A 6,000-nucleotide genomic window follows, 5' to 3' on the forward strand; every position below is an offset into this window, starting at 1 on the left:
GTAACCTTCTATGCATTTTAGATTCAGGTGCCCTGTATAACAATTATGAAATCTAATGCCTAGTTTCAGAAAAAAAATTGGCATGGACTGCTTTGTTAATTTTTCATTCAGAAAAGTTTTCTTGATATGGTGTGATGTGGAAAATTTTTCCAACCATTGATGGTTGATCTTTAACTTCTGGTAGGCAATTAAAATCTAATTACTTCTTGTTAGGTTGTTGGCTGGGAGTTTTTTTTTTTTTTTTTTTTTGAGAAAACATTTGCAAAGTGTTTGAAAGTAACTGAAATATGCAATGCTTTGAGCAAGATAGTGGACTTTATGCATCATGGCCTTAGTTGTCTTTGCGCCATAAAACAGAAATCTTGGAGATAGAAACCGAAGACATTACTTGAAAATATAGCCATTACTTTTGTTTGAAAAGTAATGGCTATTTTTTCCTGTTATAAATTGTTTTCTCTAAAAATTCAGTAAACAGATATGCCCTACTTTTATGAATGTCTTAAACTAGTGGCAGCCATTTGGCAACCCATCAATCCAAAATACTTTTGGTTTGTTTCAGTAATTTTAAAAAGTAATGTATGTTTTTTTTTTTCATCAACAAAACAAGTAAAATCAAAGAATAGGAACCTGCTGACAGATAATACAGTACTTTCTTTCACATTAATGAGAGAAACTGATCTCACATCTAGAGAGAATGATGTCAATGTCAGTGCTTTGGCCATTGAAAAAATATCTAAAAATTGATACTAATTGCTGAATTTGTATAAATTTTTCAGGAAACTCATTATATATAATTTTTTTTCTCTCCAAAAAATAAATTACAAACTTTTCTTTTGTTTTGTATATTTTAAGAAGCTACTTAATTTTATTTATATCATGGTTAAAATTTTTACGTCTTGCAGATCAGTGTCAAATATGAAGATTGTCTGCATCATTGTTCAAATATTTAATATTTGTGTTGGTACTTCATATTAAGGTCTTCTCTGACCATCAGGCCTTGTTTACATGAATTTAATGGACATGAAAGTTTGTTGGACAAGCTTAATAACTAGATCTATGTAATCCCACATTGTAGTACTATTTAGCAGTGAGTAGAGTACTAGATTCCAGAAGTGAGGTCAGTCAGACAAATAGAAAGATGTTCTGTTCATTCGCCTACTTGCTTCCCTCCACCACACAGTTTTTTTTCATTCGACTGTCTACTAAAAACAGGTGAATATTCAGTGTGTTTGTGGTTCGTGTAACTTTCGTGTTGAAATTTTGCCCATTTACTGAACAAATGTGTTCATGCAGATTCTCAGGGCAGCTGAAGGAACTCCCTCAACTATGTTATAAATGGAAATGTTCTTGAAATATACTGAAGAATCAGAAACGTTGTTTGCCTATTTTGAAGTTGTATCATTTTTAATATTCATTAGGTAAATTTTACCCTAGTACCTATGCTCCTGGTTTATCTATTTCCTTGCTCAGTTTTTTTTTTTTTTTTTTTTTTTGCTGCTCATTTATCTCTTCAATAATATCCAAAAGTTTAACATATAATAACAAAACCATTTTTTAATTATATTTTTAAAACAGAGTATCTATTTTCTCACATTCACTTTTAAACTGATAAGAAATATACTGGCTGCATGTCGAAATATACTGGTGCAGTGTCGAGTCAGTTTGGTGTGACATAAGCATTGGGAGATCAAAATTGAGAGTAGGAGTGTGCTATAGGCCTAATGACTCTGATGAGTATAATAAGAAACTGTTCGGAGAAATAGAGTGGGCCAGTAAATCAGAGAGTCTTATAATGGGGGATTTTAATTTCCCAGATATTGACTGGAATTTGGGGGCTGGTCACTCACACAGTAGCAAGGCTTTTGTGGATTTATTGGATGATTGTTTTCTACATCAGCATGTTCGGGAGGCAACTAGAGGGAGTAATACTCTTGATTTGATTATCAGTAGTGATTCTTCATGCATTAAGAATCTGCAGATAAATGAACCACTTGGTGGCAGTGATCACAGTGTGCTGAAGTGGGAGTTACTCAAAGAGGTAACTACCATTAGGGGTAAAGGGAAGGGGTATTGCTTTCGTAAAGGCGACTACAATGGACTGAGACAGTATTTAAATTCTATACAGTGGGATCAACTGATGATATTGCCAACAGCAAATTCAAAATGGGAAGCATTCAAAGAACTTATTGTGGAAGCTACTAGGCTTTACATACCAACTAAGAAATATTGTTCAAGGTTTAGGCCTAAATGGTTGTCAGATGAACTAATGAGACATGTGGCAGAGAAGAAAAATGCATGGGATACATATAAATTAATGGGTGACATGGAAGCCTATGATAGATACAAGTTGATCTGTAACCAAGTTACAAAGGAGGTTAGGCAGGCGAAGGCAGATTACGAGAGATCCTTGGCAAGGGATGCGAAGAAAAACAGCAAAGAGTTCTTTACTTATGTAAACTCTAGAAGGAAGGGGATGAATCAGATTGGTCCACTTGAGATCGATGGGTCAACTGTTGATGACCCTGCTCGGGTAGCTAACAAACTAAATGAATATTTTGCATCGACATTCACACATGAGGAGTTATTCAGCGAGGGGAATGCCAGAGGTGTATTCAACTCTAGCAGTAAGCTAGAGAATCTTGTAATAACTGAGAGCAAAGTGGAGGAGAAAATGTTGAAGATAAACACAAGAAAGGCACCTGGGGTGGATGGGATCTATCCAGTTATATTAAAGGAGGCAGCAAAGGAGGTAAGCAAACCCTTAGCCATAATTATGAGAGCTTCCTTGGACTCAGGGGAGGTACCCATTGACTGGAGATGTGCAAATGTGACCCCAATTCACAAAGGGGGATCAAAGGCTGACACAAGTAATTATAGACCTGTGAGTTTAACTTCTGTTCCCGGAAAATTAATGGAGGCACTGGTGAAAGAAGCACTGCAGGATCATCTAGACAAGACTTCAGTTATAGCTAGGACACAGCATGGTTTTGTTAAGGGGAAGTCTTGCCTGACCAATTTGATTGGATACTATGATGCAGTCACAAAAGAACTGGATGCAGGGAATAACTTTGATATTATATACTTGGATCTTAGAAAGGCTTTTGATACTGTTGCACATGGAAGACTGCTGCACAAATTGGAGCAGTGTGGCATTGGAGGCAAGTTGCTGCTATGGATAAAGGGGTGGTTGAGGGGGAGAAGACAGAGAGTGGTAATCAATGGACACTGCTCATCGTGGACTAATGTTATTAGTGGAGTCCCTCAGGGTTCAGTATTGGGGCCTTTATTGTTTTCTGTATTTATAAATGATATTGATGATGGTATATCAGGCTTAATGTCCAAGTTTGCAGACGATACGAAGGTTGGCAGGGTTGTCAAGGACACTACTGACACTATGCTGCTGCAACAGGATTTGGAAAGGTTGAGCAGATGGGCTTCGAGGTGGCAAATGAAGTTTAACATTGACAAATGTAAAGTACTACATATGGGAAACAGCAACCCCAGAGCAACGTATCAACTCTGTGGTACTACACTGACAGTGGTAGAGAATGAAAGGGACCTGGGGGTGGTGGTGCAGGCAGATATGAAGTTCTCTGAGCAGTGCAGACGAGCTGCAAGAGTAGCTCATGGTGTATTGTCAATGATATATAGGAATTTTTCTAGCAGGGATAAGGAGGTGATTATTCCCTTGTATAAGGCAATGGTCAGGCCACACCTAGAGTACTGTATACAGGCCTGGAGGCCTCATTTCAGGAAGGATGTAGAGCTGCTGGAACGAGTACAGAGAAGGGCAACTAGATTGGTGAATGGGACAAAGGGGTTCTCTTACGAAGAAAGGCTTAAGTTTTGCAAATTACAGTGTCTGGAAACTAGGTACCAGCGGGGTGATCTGATAGAGGTGTACAAAGCCTTGAATGGTTTGAGCATGCTCAATGCTGATGGGATTCTTCCTCTAGCTCAGAAAAATCACCTGAGAGGGCATAAATTCAAATTGAGGAAAGACAGATGTAGGATAGATGTGCGGAAATTTGCCTTTAGCCAGCGGGTGGTTGGTGGGTGGAACAGACTTCCATCCCTTGTCGTGGAAGTTGATAGCCTAAATAAGTTTAAGGCTCAGCTGGACAGGTATTTTGAACGAACAGAGGGGTGAAGTGGAAGTGGGTTTTTTTTTTTTTTTTTTTTTTTTTTGGCTGATGCTGCATAAGCTTGCTTTCTTGCATCAAATGCCTCTACTAATGCTAATGCTAATGCTAATGTGAATGTTCACTGAAATGACTACTATATCCTTACCAAATGAAGCTAGTAGCTTGCTCCAATGACTTGACTCTACTAAACCTGCATAAACAAGGCTTAATTGGGAAGAAGTGACTTCTGAGCATACATCGCTGATCATTGACTTAAACAGTTTTCATCAAATTAACAAGAATTTGAGTGTTAGTTATCTCTTCCTGATGTGGAAGTTAAATATCAATCAAAAAGTCACATTACAGAAATAATATAGGCCAGTTATGTTTTTGAGAACCACGCAGTACTCTTCACTAAACTTTTCCTTGCTTAATGCAGACTAAATCCAGTTACTCAGTTAAGTGCATGTGATTATGTATAAGTATTGTGTGAAAGCATCAATAATACATAGCCAAATCTGAATTTATATTAAGATTTGGCTATGTATTAAGTTATATCTCATATTGTGAATACCTTCACAACAAGTTTCCATAATATTACACTACTTCGAATAAATAACGCTTCAGCTGAGGAGAAGACTAATTTTACTTATTCTCAGTTGGATACCACCACCCAGATGGCACCGTTTCAGGGCTATTTGGCCCTTCTTCGAAGTAGGGCAATAGCATGGCAACTCATTGTGAAGGTATTCACAATATGAGATATAACTTAAAACAATGCTGCTTTACTAATATTCTGTTCATTCAGATTTGGCTATGTTATTATTGATGCTTTCGCACTATACTTATACATAGTCTAGACTTTTTCCATAGCTTGAAGCTTACGCCCTAAACGCTATATAGTCTAAATACACCATCGGGCATCTCTCATATTGTGCAGTTATACTTCATAATTGTTTTGCCATCATTGCATCACTCGGGTACCTACCCACCCACCAAAGAAGGGCCAAATAGCCCTGAAACGGCACCAGGGGGAGCCTGATGTCCGGAGTTTCCAAGAATAGGTAACAACAGCCTTCTCCACTGGGGAAGCGTTGCCTATTCGAGGAGTTTGAGTTTTTGAGTGGTGTGAGTTGGAGTTACTGTCCCCTTCATTCTTCTAAACCGTTTCTTTTCCTCTTCTACTCCTACTATTACTTTCCCTCTACCTTTTTGCTTTTTTTAGTCTAATAGTGACAACTGGATAGTTGAGTTATTATCCCACACAAATACAAAATAACCCTGAAACAGTGCCATCTGGGTGGTGGTATCCATCTGAGAATAAGTAACATTAGTCTTCTCCTCAGGTGAAGCGTTACTTATTCGAAGTAGTGTGATATCATGGCAACTTGTTGTGAAGGTATTCACAATATGAGATATAACTTAAAACGATGCTGCTTTACTAATATTCTGTTCATTCAGATTTGATGTATTTTTGATGCTTTTGCACTATACTTATACATAGTCTAGATTTCCATAGCTTGAGGCTTACACTTTATAGTGCATGTGATTTAAAACATTAAAGATAGTGATGCATCACACTACAATGATCTTCATGATGGTGCAGTCCAAAACTTTTACAAATAAAAATTATGTTCATCTTTGAGGCTTAACTTTAATAAGCCTGTTGCTTGCAACATTAGATGTAAGAAGTAAATTTCACTCATTTGGCAGTTGGTTCAAATGAGTTTTAACCACATGACCATTAGATCATATCGCAAAATCCATTAAAATTAATAGTTGTTTAAAATATATATTTCCATAGTTATTTGGTAAATAGACTTAAATTATTTTTAAGAGCATATTTGCCAAATTTTTTAAATTTCAGATTTCATTT

The sequence above is a fragment of the Mastigoproctus giganteus genome, chromosome 7 (assembly GCF_048544385.1).
Source record: "Mastigoproctus giganteus isolate SK-2022 chromosome 7, ASM4854438v1, whole genome shotgun sequence".
In the NCBI taxonomy this organism is placed as follows: Eukaryota; Metazoa; Arthropoda; class Arachnida; order Uropygi; family Thelyphonidae; genus Mastigoproctus; species Mastigoproctus giganteus.